The following is a 19842-nucleotide window of genomic DNA, read 5'->3' as shown; positions in this document are numbered from 1 at the left end:
CGTAAGACTTCTAGTCTATTTGTTATCTTTTCCGGTTCTAGGAAAGGCCAGAAAGCTTCTGCCATTTCTTTGGCATCTTGGTTGAAATCTTTAATTCATCTTGCCTATGTTGAGTCGGGTAAAATTCCGCCTCAAAGAATTACAGCTCATTCTACTAGGTCAGTATCTACTTCCTGGGCGTTTAGGAATGAAGCTTCGGTTGACCAGATCTGCAAAGCAGCAACTTGGTCCTCTTTGCATACTTTTACTAAATTCTACCATTTTGATGTATTTTCTTCTTCTGAAGCAGTTTTTGGTAGAAAAGTTCTTCAGGCAGCGGTTTCAGTTTGAATCTTCTGCTTATGTTTTTTGTTAAACTTTATTTTGGGTGTGGATTATTTTCAGCAGGAATTGGCTGTCTTTATTTTATCCCTCCCTCTCTAGTGACTCTTGTGTGGAAAGATCCACATCTTGGGTAGTCATTATCCCATACGTCACTAGCTCATGGACTCTTGTTAATTACATGAAAGAAAACATAATTTATGTAAGAACTTACCTGATAAATTCATTTCTTTCATATTAACAAGAGTCCATGAGGCCCACCCTTTTTTGTGGTGGTTATGATTTTTTTGTATAAAGCACAATTATTCCAATTCCTTATTTTATATGCTTCGCACTTTTTTTCTTATCACCCCACTTCTTGGCTATTCGTTAAACTGATTTGTGGGTGTGGTGAGGGGTGTATTTATAGGCATTTTAAGGTTTGGGAAACTTTGCCCCTCCTGGTAGGAATGTATATCCCATACGTCACTAGCTCATGGACTCTTGTTAATATGAAAGAAATGAATTTATCAGGTAAGTTCTTACATAAATTATGTTGTTTGTGTTCTGAGAAGACTTCAAGCAAAATGATTAATGCTGAGTGATTGTCTTTATTAAACTGATATTAAAGTCATTTTTTTAAGTTGTTGCGTTAATTTTATTTTGCTAAACAGTATTATGGTCTGGAATAAAACATATTTATGCTTGTGGTTATGCACATATCATCCAAACGGCATGTGGCAGCTTCCCTTATGGACCAGTCAGCATCTCAGGCTTGAAAATGTTTCAATTTAATCAGATAGATCTTTGTTCCCATAGAAAAAGCTAGATTACCAGTGGAAGAGATAAATTATTGCGCTCCCACAATTTCCACAAACAGGCAAATTTGGCCGTTTGCGGGAGCATAATAATTAACCAGCCATTACGAGCTTACGGTAGCAATTAGCGCTCTGAAAATTAACCAGAGATGAAATCTCTGTTTATTTTCTAAAAGTTCCCCAAATGCCCTCAAAATAGAGGGTATTGTAGTTATTTATAAAAATAAAAAGTACCATTTTCTATTAATAAAAAAACTGCACTGGGCAGTTCTGGGGCTTTAAAGTGGGTGGGAGTGGGGTGTTAGAAAAAAAACGGCACTGGAAATTGCCTTTACATAGCGGTCTATAGGAACTGTGTGTTCCCATAGACCGCAATGTAAATATATATATATGTATACATATATATTTATGTGTTAATATGTGTATATACACTTTAACACATAAATATATATGTATATATTAATATACATATATTTTTAAAAAATGCTGCCCATCGCTGTGCTACTTACTCCCATAAGAGTGTAGTCATTATGATTAACTTGTAATACCAGCGCACATTATCATACGCTGGTATTACAAAGTGGAGCACTAATAGCGCTCTACTTGTAATCTGGCCAATAATGTTTCATTCCTGCAAATAAATATGCATTTATTTTTAATTTAATTAAAAAAATTAAACAAGATATTATGTTTCTCTTTTCTTCCCTAAAGCAATGGCTTGTTTTATCACTTTATGTTCTGGATCATTTGGTTGTATAATGCAGTCTGACCTAGAACTTTCACTTGTATGCTGAATTACTAATTGAGAGGGACGGTGGTGTTTCTACAAGAAAAACACATTCTGGAAATAAAAATACTATAAATTCTATAGGAAAGAGTTTAGCTCAAGTGCTCCAACAGGCCCATTTGTGAACAATTTAGGGCAGTGATGGGCAACTATGTGTGTTGTCCTCAGAAGCTTCTCATGCAACATTAACCCTACTACACACATATTGGGTTAAATAACAAGTGGATTGCAAAAATATTAGCGCTGTTTTGAGCTAACATCGCTAGATGTCAATAGAGATTTTATTGCTGCACTCATATTACAAGTTAAAGTAATATTTTAAGTGACCGTCTATCGTGCACTATCATCTGTATGTGGGATTGCGCTGGTGCCCTATTTCCTTTACATAACTGATTTCTATGGTGGGCGCAGAAGGTATGCTAAGTTGAAAGAGCGCTAAACCTCAACTCTTTCTAGTGGAGTACTTTGCTTCCAGGGGTTGACAAACCTAATTAAAATTTAGGAGCCAGTAATAATATTTAGGAGCCAGACAGTGTTTTTTTTGTATATAGCTATATAGAGAATAACCCAAAATGTTAGGAGCCAGGAGTAAAATTCTAGAAGCCAGGCTTCCTGTTTTTTTTATTAAAATATTTTACAAACACTACACAAATTCATATGTTAACACATACACATATATACACATATCATTGCACACATACATATACTCCTTTGAGTCCTTCACAGTCCAGCATCTGATCATGTACCCAATCCCTTTAAATCACTTCTAAAACATGTATTCCAATAATAAACCATTATTTTGAAATTAATATGTTTAAATATAAGTGAACTAAATAACTTTATTATATTTTTAATGTGTTTTGTAATGCATAGTTCTCTAGTAAACCTTTTTTACCATCCACTTATAATACCAGATTAAGCACTATTCTTAGCGAAAAGTTCCACCAAGGGTAAAGTACTCTGCACTATCAGTTGCGCTTACTCCACTTGTAATCTATCCCATTGTCTTCTGCTTTACCCTAAAAAATACACACACTATTTCTCCATTTCTCTTCCCTTAACTAAGAAAATGTTCTTGTCGGTTTTAAACACTTTAGGTGTCATACATAGAAGTCATGTGGCCCTTTTGAGGATATAGGGGACAAAAGTGAGGCTCCTGAAGTGGTTATTTTATACCCACAACTAATGAAAGCTCTCCTGTGCCTTACCTGTTACATATGCTATACAAAGATTGTCAGACTCTGCTTTTGTTTAGTAATTTTAGGTTTCTGAAATTCTGTAGCAAAAAAGGTCTTTTTTTTTTTTTTTTTTTTTTAGCAATAAACAAAACCTGTCAATATAGCACAAAAAGGCTACCCTGAAAAATTAGGCCAGTTCCCAAACAATACCGCCCATCTAAAGAATCAAAAAATATGATCAGGGAGCGCTAATAAAAGCTGCTATAAAAAGGGGTTAAAAAATATATAGGGGTTAAAAAATTATTAGACAAAGTACGTTAATGACTATAAATGTACAAAGATCTGAAAATAAAGTACTAATAATAGCATTTAATCTAGAAAAAAACACATTAAAAACAATGTCAACAAATACATAATAATATATGGTGTTGGATCAAAATATACATATTGCCACCGGTGGTAAAAATGTGTATAAAAAATGTATATACGTATAAAAAAATTGATAAGAAATAGGTATAATCCAATGATTAAGAACAGAGTTAATATGTCTCTTAAATGGAGGAGATAGGTACTATAGTTGTGAGTCTGAGGTGGGATGAGAACAATCGGTATTAACTTGGTCACACTATATTGGAATGGAAGATGTAACTTACCAAGAATTCGAAACAGTTCGTTCTGGATATCTGTTCCTCAGCGTGTAGGAGATCACGTGACAATTATCTGGCCAATCAGGGTGTCAAGAGAAAGGCTACATCAGCTGAAATGCATTTATCTCACACTTCACTGATTGTTTGCATCCGAAAAAAGACTGTTATACAGAGCGCTCTGTTACATCGTCTTGAACCTAGAAGTAACAATCCTATCGGTATTGTAACATTGTTACAACTCTTTCATCACAATTGCAACTCACTTCGGCAACTTGGAATTGCAAAATACAAGATACACTGATCACCTGGTAATCCGTGACCCTGATTGGCCAGAGAATTGTCACGTGACCTCCTACACGCCGAGGAACGGATATCCAGAACGATATACCACGGGCCACCAACGCTCAAGGTAACTACACTATATATAAGGGTTTAGACATGAAATTCAGAAGAGAGCCACAAAGTACACAGAGAAACTAACTTTAACTGTTTCGAATTCTGGGTGAGTCACATTTTCCATTCCAATATAGTGTGACCAAGTTAATACCGATTGTTCTCATCCCACCTCAGACTCACAACTATAGTGCCTATCTCCTCCATTTAAGAGACATATTAACTCTGTTCTTAATCATTGGATTATCCCTTTTTCTTATCAATTTTTTTATATATACATTTTTTATACACATTTTTACCACCGGTGGCTATATGTATATTTTGATCTAACACCATATATTATTATGTATTTGTTGACATTGTTTTTAATGTGTTTTTTTTCTAGTCTTTTTTTTCTTACTCAAGTAAAAATAGATGTTCTTGTTGTCTGTAAAGTTTTATCACTTTTATTACATAGTTTCACTATCTGTGTAAACTGCACACTTTGCACTTATTTCTTTCCATACGGATATCCAAAGAACGGGTAGACACTAGGTCAAAGTCATCTTTCTATTCAGTTTCAGAAGCGTTATCAGCAATTTATCATGATTCTTTCCTGGAAATGTTTTTTTTATGTTTAGACTATCAGTGCTACATATCACAAAGCTCAGTATTATATGAAAACACCGCCTATGCCATTACTCAGATCAATTCCTTATTCTGAACAATTTTGTTTTGTCCATTTAAAATATACAATTAAGTTGCTTAGCTGGAGTGAGCTGTGTGTCTTGCTATTCTGCAAACCTGCATTCCCTGAGGTAACTTACGACATAGATGGGTAGGGAATGAATTATTGTGGAGTGATATTCATGCATCATATCATATTTAACTTCAATATCATGAAAAACCTGTTATATCATTAATGTATACTATGAAACATACAAACATGAGCCATACATAAGTATTCCTTTTAAAAAAATGCCAAGGAATACAAACATTTTTATTGATGTGATTAATATGGGACCTTGTTAATGTGCTTTAGAGGGGCTTGTTTTTCTTTTCAGGATTCAGATAGAGCCTACAATTAAAAAATGTGCTTAGTTTTGATTGTTTTCTTTGTTGAAGGGGATAATTAGGTAGATAGTGTGCACATATTACAAATCTACACATCTGTAACTTTACCTAATATAGGTCCCTGATCACTATACTATGTACTAGCTGTGACCTTACACGGATAATATACCCTTGAGAACTGCGTAACCCCCTTGAACTGCGGCAGACCTGCACAGATTTATAATTTGCATTTCTGTGATATAAATACAGACTCTTATACACCACCTATTCATATACCAGACCTGATATAACTTTATATACAATTATTCTTTGACTATAGAAGATGATCTAAATGTGGTTTTAAAATAATTTACTAATTTTATTAGTTATTTAATAAAAGTTATATTTTAACCTAATTTCACAAGTTCATTCATTACATGCTGTCCTAATATATTAGACTTATAAGCTTTAAACCTTGAGTGCTACTATGTGTATTCTTATAAAGAACCAGTCTCTTATTGTTCTTTAAAAAGATAGTGTGCACATGTCTGGAACACGGTATAAAAGCAAACACTGCTGTGACTGAGTGCTCTTGCTAATGTATAAATTTGTTATATTGCTCCAAACACGTATGCCCTCCAAAACTTACCTATGTGCTTTTTAACAAACAATAGTAAGAGATATAAGCAAACTTGATAGGAACAAATTTAAAAGTTGCTAAAAATTTTACACTATCTGAATCATGAAAGAAAAAAAATTAGGTTTCGTAATCCTTTAAAATTTTAAAGGCTGAATTTAATGTGATTTTTTTTTTGTATGATATAATTCATATAAATAAAGCAGTGTTTCTTAAATCCCAGCCTCAGGTTTATAAAATTAGAAAAAGCACACATCTATCTATCTATCTATCTATCTATCTATATATCCATCCATCTATCCAACCAAAAATGGGCTGGCTCCTAAGCTTACATTGCTTTTTCAAATAAAGATACCAAGAGAATGAAGAAAAATTGATAATAGGTGTAAATAAGAAAGTTGCTTAAAATTGCATGCTTTCTGAATCATGAAAGAAAAAAATTGGGTTTCATACCCCTTTAAAGGGATAGGAAAGTCAAAATTAAACTTGCATGATTCAGATAAAGCATGTAATTTTAAGACACTTTTAAATTCACTTCTATTTTTTAAATGTGCTCTGTTCTCTTGGTATCCCTTGCTGAAAAAGAATATGCACATATCCCAGATGAATGGGAGCTAGCTGCTGATTGGTGCCTGCACACATTGTCTCTTGTGATTGGCTAACTAGGTGTGTTCAGCTTGGTGCCAGTAGTGCAATGCTGTACCTTCAGCAAAGGATAACAAGAGAATGAAGCAAATTTGCTAATATAAGTAAACTGGAAAAGTGTATGTTCTATCCAAATCATGAAAGAACGTTTTGGGGTATCCTGTCCCTTTAAGCTTCCAATCAAACATTTGGCAGAATCTTCATGCTTTGTAAAATTTGATTGGGAACTCACAAATATGAAAAGTATATGTGTGTGTATTTATCTATTTAATGCACGGCATGTACATAAAACCCAGTGCTTTCTACACTTTTTCCTATCCCAGCATGCTCCAAAAATAAGACAAATGTCACATAAATTGAGGGGGGCAGACAATAAGTGCACCTAGGGCAGCATGACCCCTAGAAATGCCACTGCTGGTCTAAAGTGAATTTTCATTACACAAGAGAACTGACGGGTGTTGGCAGAAATTTCTTCCAGCATATACAAAGTTTAGCTTTATGCTTATACATAAACAATCATAAATTCTTAAATGCAGACACAGCTATTTTTGTATTTGTCTTATGCATTATTTCTGTATTTTGGGAAAAAAAATGTTGTCCATATTATCAATTATCAAATATTAGTGAACCTTCTATTACAATAAAAAAATACAAATGCCACATAATGTATATAGAAAACGATCCTTCTGCTTTAAAGAATGTGTAGAACAGTAATTTCAGTATACTTTTTTTAAACCATATTAAAATATTCTTCAATGATCGTAAACCAATGATAGTAGTAACACTCTTATAGGACAGGTTTTAAAGACACTTTATATTTTTTTTATTCTGCACAAATGCTGCATTGGCATCATCCCCTATTCCTCTGGCTCCTGGTCCCTTATGTGTATAACTAAAATCAATGCCTACATATTTCCTCACACATGATCCTAGCGCTCCCCCTTCTATTCTGGGATTGTCTTCACCTTACTAAGCAATAAATAAGAATCCCTGGAAATCAATACATGTGCTCTTATGGCTTTTAACTGGCTGGTACATTTGCTTTGTGTGTCAGCATTAACCCAACGTTCCCTGACAACAGCCCTTCCATTCATCTTGACCTAAGCACTAATTATTTATGGGATAAATAAGAACAATGCTTTCTAGGACGCTCAAGTTCAAAAGATGGACAACAAAGGATTACGTCATTTATTAAATGGATCTTAAAACCTGATTGAACAAACAATGGTTTTGCATCATTCACTTTAAACTTCTTTATTTCCTATATAATGGTGCTGACATATTACCTTTTTATTTTATCTGCTTTAAATGCTGATCAAAGGGGTAGAGAGAGAAGCTATTCAAAAGTATTTTTTTTGTTTTTGTTTTAATTAATGACCATTTTACTAGATACAAATTAAGGGATTAATAGAAGAACTATCATTTTTGTAATGTGGCAACTGATTTCAAAGCTCTAAACAGGATGTACAATAAAAAAGACAAGCTGGGGAAGTGACACTGGGTCAGAAGGATCAGTGGCGTCACTAGGGTTGGTGTCACCCGGTGCGGCAACTTATGGTGTCACCCCCCCTCCCCCCAGAAAGCAGACACACACAAACACAAAAACACAGGCACACACACATACAAACACTCCGACACACTCAGACACACTTAGAAACACACTCAGACACAAACAAAAACACTCTGACACACACACAAAAACACTCAGGCACACACACAAACACTTAGACACAGACACACACAAAAACACTCAGGCACACACACAAACACTTAGACACACACACACACACACAAAAACACTCAGGCACACACACAAACACTTAGACACAGACACACACAAAAACACTCAGGCACACACACAAACACTTAGACACACACACACACAAAAACAGTGGATTACAAGATCCTGCTCTGTAGAACACTTACAGTCTAAATAGAGAATCAGCTGTGCAGGTACAAGGTGTTTAGATGAAAATGAATATTCATGCACCACTACATTCCCATTCTGACAAAGAAAACGACAATGTCCTATTGGGAACTAGCTGAACACATCTGGTGAGCCAAAGACAAGAGGCAAATATGTGAGTAGTACATTGCTTCTCCTAAACCTACCATGGGATGCTTTCCAACAAATGATACCAAGAGAACAAAGCAAATTAGATAACAGAAGTAAATAGGAAAGTTGTGTAAAATTGCATTCTCTATATACATCAATAATATTTAATTTTGACTTTACTGTCCCTTTAACCAAATCCTTCTACCCCATATAAATTACTGATATATGTTTTCACCTTGGCAACCAACATGGAGCATTATTACTGGAAACAAATAGGAATCCTCATAGCCCAAAACCACAACCTGTCTGCAGAAAATCCCAGTTGAATGTCGAGCAGCAAATTTCTAAATATATAACATCATAAAATGTGCTTCTCTGTATTGATAATGGTACTTTGTACTCAACTTCCTGAAATATTTATTTGTTCAGCCTCCTTGATGCTTGATGTTAGAATATTGACACTAAACACCGTGTAATTACAAGACATTTCTTTTGTCTTGCTATAGAACATAATATTAGCCAAGTCTAAACTTTTTAAAAACAAATTAACATCTTGTTTGCAGCAATTGTTTTCGATTAGGCAAACTCCACCAACAACATACCTCATTTTAAGGAGGCAATCTGGGCTTGAGCCTGCAGAAAAGAAGGCTAGTAATGGTCATTATGTTAGTATAAAGTGCATTTTACCTAAGACAATCAGGAAAGCTATGCAGCAGGCTTAACCTTGAGAAGTTGGTATTTCCAACTCTGAGAATTAGAAAATGAACTATTTTGACAGCTAAATTACATTAAAAGGGGAAAAAAATTAAGTAATGAAAGTATAATGCAAAGCGGTTTTATTATGCATTACTAAACATTTTATATAAACATCTCAAGGTGCCTATTGTCCGTTTATTTGACTAGCCATTTTACCATATGAAAGTCTATCAATGGATTAAAAAATTAATAAAAACATGTTTTATATTTGTAAGCAAAAACCTTCTCTAATATAGTCATCTCTAAAAACTATAGTAGAAGAAAAAATTGCCCCAGTTCTGACATCAGAAGCATGTACACATTTGTATGTATGTATTGTATTGGGTACTTGTAAAGCGCGGCTAATCACCATAAGGGTCTCAAGGCGCTGCTCATTTTATTGACCTCGGAAGGATGAAAGGCTGAGTGGACCTCGCCGGGGATCAAACCTGCAACCCTTGGGCTGCTACAGAGCTCAGCCACAGTGCCTTAGCATGCTGAGCTATCTGTCTGGCATTTCCACATGATGTGTGCAGGTGGGGAGATATTTCAAGCATTCTGGAATGTGCTGTTCCATGTGAATTGTGCAGAGTCTTCATAAGATAAGTACTTTACAGTTTTAGTCATAAGCCTCTCCTGGTAATGTTTCTATATCCTACGGATCTATCTAATATCAATTATTTTCTTTATTCTACATATATCACTTTAGTTCAGTAGCAATGTATATAAAACAATGTGATTTTCTTGTAAACAAACTAGCTCCAATGGTTGGAATTCAGGAACTAGATGGAAATGCGTCATTCCACGTCATTGTTTCATATTCATCTATTTTTTTTCTCAGCTATTACATTTATTTTTGTAGACTTAGGAGCTATATTTTTTTCTTAATAAACCACCTGCTTTTCACCGGCCTATGTGGTAACCTACTCTGTACTAAAAGATAATGTTATACAACCGAAAAATTACATTGGAAACAATAAAACATGAATGTTTACTATGAGTCCTACAAAAAGTCAGAATGTCCTGAACCAGTAAATATAATATTTTGCCAACCATTTAACTCATGACTGATAGGGAAGAACTTGATGTGAGACTATTTATTCCTAACTAACATTACAACTCTGCTTTTCAGTAGATTCAGTAGCCATAGATTTAATAAACATTTTTTTACTCTTTGTTGTGAAAAGAAAAATGAGAGAAAATGTAATAGTGACATTTCCTGACAGAGGTGCCAAGCTTAGTTAAATATGACATTTCACATTACCCTACAAATCCCCTCACTCCTTTCCTTTCATAGAGTAATACAACAGTCCAAAAATAAAGTTATCTTTAGTTATAGCTGAGGTTTTTTTTTTATTGACAACCGGGTTACAAATACACCCATCATACATGTTAAATTGTTGTTGATTTATGAGATTTAAAGGGATACTAAGCCAATTTTTTTCTTTTGTGATTCAGAAAAAACATGTACTTTTAAGCAACTTTCTAATTTACTCCTACCTATTATCATATTTGTAATTCTCTTGTTATCTTTATTTAAAAAGCAGGAATGTAAAAGCTTTTTAGGTTCAGCACCCTGGATAATGCTTGCTAATTGGTGGCTACATTTGACTAACCAATAAGCAAGCATAACCCAGGTTCTGAACCAAAAATGGTCCGGCTCCTAAGCTTTACATTCCTGCTTTTTTAAATAAAGATAGCAAGAGAACAAAGAAAAAAATTGATAATAGGAGTAAATCAGAAAGTTGCTTAAAATGGCATACTCTATCTGAATCATTAAAGAAAACATTTTGGTTTAGTATCCCTTTAACAATGACTTATGACACAGGTTGATCTTTGACCTTCCATTCAGAATATGATATTTTTTTATCAACTGTGTGATCTTAGGAACAAACTTCACATTGTGTCACACTCTCATAACTTGAGGACTAAAGACACAGCAGATTATTTTTTATGTGGTATTCACAAAACAAATAAAGGACAGCCCTCACTATATAGTGCTCTAAAATATATGTCAAGTGCTTTAATTTAGTGCAACAATGTACCCCCAATCAGTCTTAGAATAACAGTAACACTGGCTCAAATAGCAGAACACACAAATCTTGTTTTAGCCTTGTGAAAAAGAGTGTAAAAATTAGTCATTACCATAACCACAGTAGGATTACCAATTTACTTATTTTAATAAAGTTTTATATTTTCAGCCAAAAAGTAACAAAAAAAAACAAAAAACTGGGAGCTAAGGAGTAGCAGTTATCAAATAATCTTTTTGATAACAAAAAGTCACTATTTAATCATTTACTACAGCTTGAGATATCACCAGCAATATAAAGTCATATGTAAACCCAGAACTAATCAGAGCCACATCATCACTTTACAGAAGGGTATAGTCCAATCATTCTAATCTCACATACAATGGACATCACAGTACTGGATCTGACACTGTGAAATATAATAGTAATAAACAGCAAATACTTAATAAAACGTAAAATGCTGCTCTCTGTGGGTCATGGCATGTGTTCTAAACTCATATATACGGGGTCAGGGGTCAAGTCGAGCGGGAACGCATGGGAACGGTGTTCCTGCACTATTTCTGCAGGAGGAACTAAGTATCCTCTGGACAGAGAAAAGAAACACTTCAGTAAACACTGCTGCTGCTGGTGGTAGGAGATGAAGCACAGTCTGATTAGAAGGATAGTGAGATCCTCTAGTAATGGGCAGTAACACTTCCTACAATACACTAAATGCAAGCCTGTCAGTGGTCCTGCTGTGTGATCGCCCCACACTGTGTGTAACACATGGTACTTACATTTCTGTGTGGCTTGCTCTGTGGTTATTTAGCTCCCCTCAGCAGAAATAGGACTATTGCACCTTAAGTGGGTGAGACTCTGTGACAGAGGAGGATTCTCAGGCAACCATTCAACCCTTCAATGGATTTAATTTGCTTTCATTAACCAAAGTGTATAGATTCTATACATATAAATACAGTGTGTGTAAGTGTGTGTATATATAAAATAATATTAATTGTTGGGGGGGTGGAAGTCTTGGTGAGTTCCCACACTTTTTTTTGTAGGACTTTGAAGGTTCTAAATAATTAAAGCTTGTACTATTTTGTATTGCTGGTTGTATCTTACTATGGGTTTCATGTAAAGTCTTGTTCAGAGCCTTAAAAAGGGAAATTAAACTTAAAACATTTTTTCTTTCATGATTCGCATAGCGCATGTGATTTTAAACAACTTTCTAATCTACTTCTATTATCATTTTTCTTCTTTTTCTTGGTATCTTTTGTTGAAAAGCAGGGACATAAGCTTAGGAGACGGCCCATTTCTAGAGCACTATATGGCAACAGTTTTGAAAGACTGTTATCCATTTGCAAGAGCATTAGAGGGCAGAACTATTTTCTGCCATGTAGTGTTCCAGATGCCTACCTAGGTATCTGTTCAACACAGAATATCATGAGAATGAAGTAAATTTAATAATAGAAGTAAATTGGAAACTTTTTAAAAATGGTTTGTTCTGTCTCAATCACACAATAACATTTTTGGGTTTCATATCCATTTAAAGGGACAGTGTACACTTAAAGATTGTAATATTAAAATGCTAAATTACCCATAGTAAACAATTTTGCAATATATTTTCATTATTTATTTTGCTCCTCTTTTTCTAATTTAAGTCTGAAAATTTGGGTATTTTCCAAGCCTAAAAACTGTGCAACCCTGCCACATATTAGTATCTCATTTGTAATTATTTTAGCATTACTGCTGAAGATAAGCACTGAAGATTTTATTAACACAAGGACCATAACAAGCCCTGTCTTCAGAATGAAGTCCAGATTGGCTCCTCCAAATAAAAAAAAAGTGGTGGGAGGAGTCTGACCATTGAAAAACAATTACAGCAAACAAGCTATTAATCTGTTTTAAAGGGATATTAAACATTATGGGATTGTAATATAAAAGGTTTAATTACGTGTAGTTAAAACTTTGAAATATAGTTGAGGTTTTTATCCGTTTGCCTGTAACATAACTCTGAATTTGTTGTTTTTCTAAATTCCACCAAGTTTCTATAAAGTAATGGTTGCTGCCATATTTGAACTTGTTTTTTCACTTATCTTTCTCTCCTGCTGAGGATAATTAGGAACAGATAAAAGCAGGCAATTAAAGAGACTGCGCAATTAAAACTCTATGGAGGAATACACTATAACCCCAAACTACAGCACAAATGTTATAGGAGGCATCCTTAAAGGGACACTCAATCAAAATTAAACTTTCATTATTCAAATAGAACATGCCATTTTAAACAACTTTCCAATTTACTTCCATTAACTAAATGTGCACAGTCTTTTTATATTTAAACTTTTTGAGTCACCAGCTCCTACTGAGCATGTGCAAGAATAAGCGTGTATGCATTTGTGAATGACTGATGGCTGTCACATGGTACATGTATGCATTTGTTATTGGCTGATGGCTGTCACATGGTACAGGGGGAGTGGAAAAATACATAATTTTTAAAATTGTCAGAAAAAAATCTACTACTCATTTGAAGTTCAGACTAAGTGCTATTGCGTTGTCTTCTTATCTTGCATTGGTTGATTATGCAAATCTACTGTGTTGACTGGTCCTTTAAAAGGTTACTAAACCCAGTTTTTTTCGTTCATGATTCAGATAGAGCAGACAATTTTAAGCAACTTTCTAATTTACTCCGATTATCAATTTTTCTTTGTTAGAAAAAGCCAGTATCTATGCTAAGGAGCCAGCCCATTTTTGGTTCAGAACCCTGGTTAGTGCTTTCTTATTTAGCTGCATTCTGAACCAAAAATGGGCCGGCTCCTTAGCTTAGATTCCTGCTTTTTTAAATTAAGATATCAAGAGAACGAGAAAATTTGATAATATGAGTAAATTAGAAAGTTGTTTGAAATTGCCTGCTCTATCCGAATCATGAAATAAAAAAATTGGGTTTAGTATCCCTTTAAAAATGCAGATAAATACTACTAGCCTTCTTAAAAGAGACATTTACATAGAAAAACACTTAATCCCAGGCTGTAGTTTGTGACAGATGATACATAATATATATGTGTGTGCAGAGAAGTACAGAAACTTAAAGCTTATATATAACTCTTTCATACAGTACACACACTGAGATTGGCAACACATAAAATGCAATTGGCAAGGCCCTGCAAGCAGCATTACCAAGCTTGCTAACAATACAAAAGCCCCTCGACTATTTTAGTCCAATCAGTCCATCAGCTATTGTGACAGCTCTACTGAAATGAGATGTCCAGGTGTAAATATTTGCACCTGGCTTCTAAGCATCCAGGAACTCCCACAAAAGGAGTGAGAAATGTTGTCATATTTTGTTACAAAATTGAAGAACAAATAAAAAAGTAATCAGAAATCAATTATCACAATCAGCAAATTAGTCAAAGCAGGGTATATGTTTTGGCAACAAATACAACCATAGAGTCAAACAAATGAACCAAGACGTTATGTTTCCTACAAACCAACACAAATACCAGTTTTTCTATATTACTTGGAAACATGACAATTATCATCTTAGAGAGAACTGCATGGCAATGAGCATAGTAGAATATTCTTTGTGGACATGAAGATAAGTGGTGCAGAAAAAAATATAGAGATAAAGTCTCAAAATACATAGATAGACATTTAGAAATGCTGACAATTCATAATCCCTAAATATATAAAATAAAATAAAAATTGATTAATTTCTATACATTTCATTTTTAGCATTGACTCCTTTAGCATCTATTTTCAAGAGAGTTCAGTTGCTGATAATTATACCAGACCTGTCCTAACTTGCAAAGCTGAGCTGCTGGGTTTTCCAAAAATAATACACAAGAATGAGATAGGATTTAAGGTAGGACTTTCCAAAACCCAGATGCCAGAAACAAAAATAATAAAAAAGTTGGAAAAATCATTTAAAAAAAATATTTTATGAATGCATTTTATTTAGCATAAAACATAACCTTTATTGTTATCAATAAAAAAAAGTTACACAAGGAGTACACGTTTTTGCTAGCTACATGCTTTGCACTTCATCAGAGACTGTCATTTCTAGGGGGGTAACGTATATTTTTTAACTGTTCGGTGATTGGGCTACTACTAATGTCTTTCACCTGTTGATTAAAACTATTAGAGCCCAATGATCAAACATTTGCTGGCACAGAGAGATGAAGCAAAATCTTTGAAGATTTATTTTAGACCGTATATTGTAATATAGGTGTCTCATTCACATGTGGAACTCTATACAGGGGATAAACAGCTCTCAAGCTAAAATTTTCCTTTCTAAAATTGTTTGAGGTACCTCGCAGCACTGATGACATTTTGTAGATAATCCCGCCAGATCAGAAAGCTTTAGATCAGGGGTGGGCAACTATTGGCCATCCAGATGTTATGGACTACATCTCCCATGATGCTTTGCCAACATTATGGCTTAAAAAACTTTATGGGAGATATAGTCCATAACATCTGGAGGGATGATAATTGCCCACCCCTGCTTTAGATCATTGGGCACTAAATCTTAAACTCAAACATAGGGATCAACCAAAAATGTACCATACATCACTCAAAAGTAACATGTAATTAACACAGTTAAAAAACAGCACATGAAAAACATTTTAAAAACACGAGAGTTTCACTTTGGATTAGGTATGAGAGTAGAATTTAAAGGGACATGAAACCCAAACTTTTGCTTTTATGATTCAGATAGAGTGTACAATGAAAACAACTTTCCAAATTACTTCCATTATCATTTTGCTTTATTCTCTTAGTATCCTTTATTGAAGGAACAGAGCAGCAATGCACTTTCGGGAGCTAAATGAACACATCAGTAAGCCAATTATAAGAGATATAAATGTGCAGCCACCAATCAGCAGCAAGCCTACAACAAAGGATTAAAAGAGAACAAAGCAAATTAGATAACAAGTAAATTGGAAAGTTGTTTAAAATTGTATGCTCTATCTGAATCACACACAAAAAAAATTGTGCTTCATATCTCTTTAAAAAAAAAAAACAAGCCAGTGGGCAACAGGTTATAGAATTTTATTTCTGGCACCTAACTCTTGGGATGATTTTAATAATATCTACATTCAAACATTCTAGTCTAGCTTTTAAAAATAGGAAACGGCTGGCTACTCAAAGTTAGCTGGCTCCAAATGAAATGCATCTGCAAAACCCTTAAATGAAGGATTTCTGAGCTAGCGCACTTGTACCTTATTCAAACTAAGAGAACATAAATATGCTGTACGGATTCAATAAAGGAGTTTTGAAGTTCTAGGCTGTTTGGGGCTCATCTACACATGGACATTCCTACTTTAAACTCTGCAAAATACAAATACACTGGTCCAGCATGGGGCTTTAAAATATAGTTTCACATAAAATGGGGATGACTCCATGCAGAGGAGATACAATGCTAGATACATTTTGTACAAAGTGGAACTAAACGCTAGTATATACATCACATTTAATTAGAGATGCTGAACATTTTTTTATGGTGCATTTGCACATTCTGGTTCAAGGCAGTAGAAAATATTCAATAACACAGAGAACCTGCTGGACCCTTCAGACAAAAACATGTTAAAACCTCTCTTTGCTAGAGAGAAAAATCTGGTGTCTCCATAACCATGACCTTGTAAATATGACTTTTGTCTGCAGTCTTATTGCTTAGACTAGAGGTTTAATTTCTGATCTTTATTAAAGTATTTCAGATCTTCATAACCCTTTAAACCTTAAAGTATTTTAATGATAGGCATGTTGCAATTATCAATAGTAAATAGTTTATTAAGGCAATGTATTAATAACTCAATTAATTAATAAATCACCTTGATATCATGCTTGCCACACACCACAAACATAGCATATTTATTAAATCATATTACAAAACCACAAATTTTAATGGTATATAATGGAATTAACATTGTTTGTTAACCTGAAGAATTAATTTGATGTGATTATGTACACATAATTCCCTATAATTAGCCTGTAAAATGCCAGCTGCAAAAAAAATAATGTATAGAACACGCCTGTTCCCACCATTGTACAACTAAAGTAAAATATGTATAGATAATAATGGAGATATATTCATAATAAATCAACACAGACATAAAGCATTCCAAAAGCTTCTACAGCTTCCTCCAGCTCAGAAAAACATCCTTTATTCAAAGTACTTACTGTAAGATACAATGGTGATCCTATAGCCAACTGCTATATCTCTTTTTTTCTAAACAATTTCCTTTTCAAACTAATCCTTAAGAATACCAACAATATCAATGCCAATTTTCTACATATATAAGTAAGTAATGTCCAGAGACTGGTGCACAAATTACTACTAACAAACAGACAAAAATAGTCTATGCTTTCTTCCAAAATATAGGTAAGCATTAACAAGGTATGTTGCAATGAATGATGCATCTTGGTGACTGTACCATTATCTGAAAGAGGCACAAAAGTGGGAACACAAAACACCATATTCCCACTTATCAGAGAACTGGTTTGGGTAGAAAAAGTAAAATATACTTTAAAAAGTGGCAGCTTGCTAGTAATAAGAACCATGTATCTATATGGGGAGATATGTACAGATAAAAGTCTGACTTCAAAAGAAATCCAAATTGTTCTGTCCAATCAATGTATGCTACACCTCATAAGTACTGTATAATGATTTATGCACACACTATTTACTAATGCTGAAATATAGAGAGTTGTGTACCTACACATCACAAATGTCTTGTTTAATATAAGGAGCTGTATAAAACCTTAAGAATTAGGTTGTGAGGCTTCTATTTTATGTATGATCATTACGTAATTCTCTTCTATTTACACAGATTACCATACATTATCCGAATGAGAAAACTGTGTCTATAAATACAATCGTGAGTTATAATTCAGCTAAATGACATTTTTAGAATTTCTCAGTAAATCTATATGATGTACAGTAAACTGGTTTAGATCTATGTTTTATAAGCAGAACCAGAAAGAAAAAAGAGGTTACTAACGGTCATTTGAACACTTTTTCTTCGTCTCAGTAGCTCCAACTTCTGGTACAAATAGTTATTAGCAGCATATGACACCAGATTGTAAAACCGGATTGTAACAAATAATAACAACACTAGCAATTTAATTACTGACTCTATTTACTGAATCTAGAATGGAACCATTTGTGAACTGATGAAGGAAATAAACGTCTTATGGAATCTTAGCACCTATAAAGTAATTAAGTAAATATTACTAATAAACTCATTTATTGAGCCAGAAACTTGCAGAATGAATGGCTATGGCTTGTTTATGAAAATTATAGTCTATCAAAATGAGCCTTAAACCACCTCAGACAGCCTAAGCAACATAGAATATTGTTATTCTAACATAAAACTGCAAATCATAATTAGATCTGCGTTACAATAAATGTTCTAATCTAAGAGTACAGCACAGAGTATACCATTTAATGCTTGAGTCAGATACTGTATAACTCTACACAAAGGGGTCTGAGGGGTGGCATTTAACCTGCACCACTAGCAAGTAAACAAGAGATGCTCCTTATAAGGAGGCTGCTTATCTGTATAAGGGATCAAGTCTAATGCAGCGGAACAAAGAGAGAGAAACAAACATCTCAGTGTCTCACTTATCCAGTACAAATGTTTTCCTCAAAAACCCACCTCAGAAGGAGCCTTTGTTTTTATCATCAATCCAGGTCACTGCAGCAGCTGCTGGCGATGTGCAAAGGGTCTGCTGTGACCTTGATTTTGAACCCCCCCCTAAAAACATATCAACTGTATATATAATCCGATATATGGGATGGAACGGTTTTGTGCCGCAGTTGGACTGTTAAGTGGTCATTAAATTGACACAAAACAAGAATTTATCATGTAGATGTTCATATAAAATGATGACTGGGTGGATATTCAGAGCTGCTCATTTTTTCAAAAGCACATTAATAAAATGTAACAAACTTAACACAAATCAGATTAAATCCTAATACAGAGTAATAAACAGTCCTTACCTCTTGCCCCCTCCTATTGCGGGAATCTATAAAAGAGCCAGCGATGTAAGTCCTGTAAAGTAGCTAACACATTCATGGGACCACTGCGTCCTCTATTCCATACAGTGCAGATCTGATGCTTCCTGGCTTGTACTATGAGAATATGTTTTTGTCAGCCTCCCCGGCACAGTATCTCCCCCTTTCTGCCTCTCAGAGAATAAGAGAGAGAGAGAGAAAAAAAAGGACTAATGTTTTTAACCCGGAGTTCCTTTTATAGATCCAGCCGCTGAGCTGTACAGGAGAGGTTATTATCGGTCAGAAGCTAGTCCTACTGTTTATATGGCTCAGTCACTTACTGAAAGCACGTGTAGCAGGCTCCGCCCCTTAAGGCGGCGATACGGCCAGTGCAGGGAACGGTGTTCTGCAGCAGCCTGGAAAACTGCATTAGTAGTTCACAACATTGATTCCCACACACTAGGTCCAGGGAGAGGCAATAAGTAACTATGGTAATATGAATGATTAGGACTGAAAAGTGAAATATGGCAGTGTATTTGTTTATTGTTACAGTATCTTTGATAATTTTTAATAATAAGCAGTTCAGGGCTGCATGTACGATTTCTATGAAACCCTTAG

The 19842-nt window shown here is 34.5% G+C and overlaps 1 protein-coding gene across 2 annotated transcripts in view; it reads right to left on the bottom strand.

Moving 5' to 3' along the window:
- ABCA1 (ATP binding cassette subfamily A member 1) overlaps positions 1 to 19525 on the bottom strand; it is a 154891-nt gene extending 135366 nt beyond the window's left edge. For both annotated transcript variants that reach the window (XM_053702625.1, XM_053702624.1), the window contains exon 1: positions 19231 to 19525. The gene's annotated coding sequence lies outside the window, so the exon portion shown is untranslated. The remainder of the gene's footprint in view (positions 1 to 19230) is intronic.
- Positions 19526 to 19842: the final 317 nt, after the last annotated feature.

The sequence above is a fragment of the Bombina bombina genome, chromosome 2 (genome assembly GCF_027579735.1).
Source record: "Bombina bombina isolate aBomBom1 chromosome 2, aBomBom1.pri, whole genome shotgun sequence".
NCBI classification, from domain to species: Eukaryota; Metazoa; Chordata; class Amphibia; order Anura; family Bombinatoridae; genus Bombina; species Bombina bombina.
This window is presented reverse-complemented; position numbering and strand designations above follow the sequence as displayed.